The sequence below is a fragment of the Salvia hispanica genome, chromosome 3, assembly GCF_029641045.1.
Source record: "Salvia hispanica isolate PSC_SH4W2 chromosome 3, Shi_PSC_v1, whole genome shotgun sequence".
Taxonomy (NCBI): domain Eukaryota; kingdom Viridiplantae; phylum Streptophyta; class Magnoliopsida; order Lamiales; family Lamiaceae; genus Salvia; species Salvia hispanica.
Genome location: NC_142694.1, coordinates 22737064 through 22738815, shown reverse-complemented (window position 1 = coordinate 22738815; position 1752 = coordinate 22737064). Strand labels below are relative to the sequence as shown.

At 30.8% G+C, this 1752-nt stretch overlaps 1 long non-coding RNA gene across 1 annotated transcript; it reads left to right on the top strand.

Annotated features, from left to right (window-relative positions):
* Positions 1-326: 326 nt before the first annotated feature.
* LOC148930386 (uncharacterized) lies at positions 327-1498 on the top strand. Its single transcript, XR_016136525.1, has 2 exons — positions 327-378; positions 1217-1498. It is a non-coding gene; the product is annotated as an uncharacterized LOC148930386 (long non-coding RNA).
* Positions 1499-1752: the final 254 nt, after the last annotated feature.

Sequence of the window (1752 nt, the reverse complement as noted above, 5' to 3'; positions counted from 1 at the left end):
AACAAAGAAAGTAATATTTTATGCTAAGTTTAAAGTTTATGGTTCGTAGAGAAAAATAAAGATTAGAAAAGATTTGTGATATTTTGCGCCAATATCTTAAAAAGCTAATCACAAAAGTCTTTGTCGTGTTTATTATTTGAGACGAGTGAATTTAAAAAGAATAACCACAAGAGTCCATTATAAAATTGGATAAAATAAGATTTATTATTTTTTTCCATGAAAAAATGAATGGAAAATAAGCTTTATTATTTTTCTTCAATTTATGCAATTCTCCGTTCTATAAATGGGCATATCAAATATCAACCTCAAATTATACTCTCAATATGGCTAAACAATTCACAACTCTCGCGCTCTTTCTTCTTTGCCTTTTGGCTTCTCGTAAGTTGACACACTTTTACCATATCTTCTTAGCCCACATAATTTTGTGGATATGTTATTGCATATTGGTCAAGGTCTAATTTTTGCAATTATAAAATTTAATTAAGTATATTTTCAATTTATTCTAGTTTCACAGTCAAAATCAATTTTTTCGAAATTAGAAATTTTAGGTTTGTAATGTAAGGATTTAGTCTTTGTTTGGTTTGGTTTGTTCTTGGTTTTATAAGGATCGCGGGGTGTCTGTGGTAGCTGTTGTCCTCTACTTCTCTTTTATTGTGACTTTGATTCACTTGTACTTTTGAGCTTTTGACTTATCATCGAGTTATAATATGAGTATGTTTTATAATTAAAAAAAATTGTGAAGATTTAGTGGGGAAATCACCTATGGGGATCTATTTTTATTTAAATTGTAATTTTCACTATGTTCCATCGAACAATAATTATTCCACATTATCAGTCATAGCATCGGAAATCAATTAAAAAATATTATTCTTTTAACTAGAGTATTTTATTATCACATCTTGTTGTTCCATCTCGTTGATTACAACCTAGTGTGTACACTGTTATCATACCAAACATTATTTTTGTAACAATCTAACCGTTTTTTCATTTAGTGCCTTGTAACATGAGTGAAATTTAGTGGATAGAACATGTTGCCACGTAACGTGTCAAGCCAATCACAATCATAATAAGAGAGAATATATTTCTGCACTTGTGGCTGGCTGAACATATCACGTGACAAAATATATCTGTATTACTACTGAGCACACCTATTTAGATCAATTTTTTGATGGATTTAATCTTTACATATGTGTATAGTAACTAATTTCATTCGTAGAGGAGACAATGGTGAGTGGAGCACTTACATGCACAGGGATAAGCAAATTGTTTACTGGGACTTGCTCAGGACCTACCCTTGATGTGTACTGCTCCTCAAAGTGTAAGGAAGAGGCCTGTTTATTTGGTGCCTGCAACAGTGATCAAAAATGTCTCTGCACATATTTTTGCAATTAGAATTGTAACTTAGATTTTGTTGCCAATTTAGGCATCAGAGTTTATGTATTTTCATAATAGTAATGTCGAAATGGAAAACTTCATTTTGAATTTCCGACGTTTTCAATCACTCTTAGTAATTTTTACTTTAAATTTTGAATAAAGAAAACAGATATGTCAAATAATCAGGTTTCATCTTTTGAGTCACAAAACGATCAGGCTGGACCGCTGACTCACATATCTAAATCCTATAAGGGTTAGAAACGAAAAATTAAATATAGAGTTTCGATTCCTCAATTGTTGAATCCATGTACCGAACGACATCTTTTGGTGATGCTTAAAACAACGTTGTTTTATTAAATAAGAAAAGAAAAAGAAGGT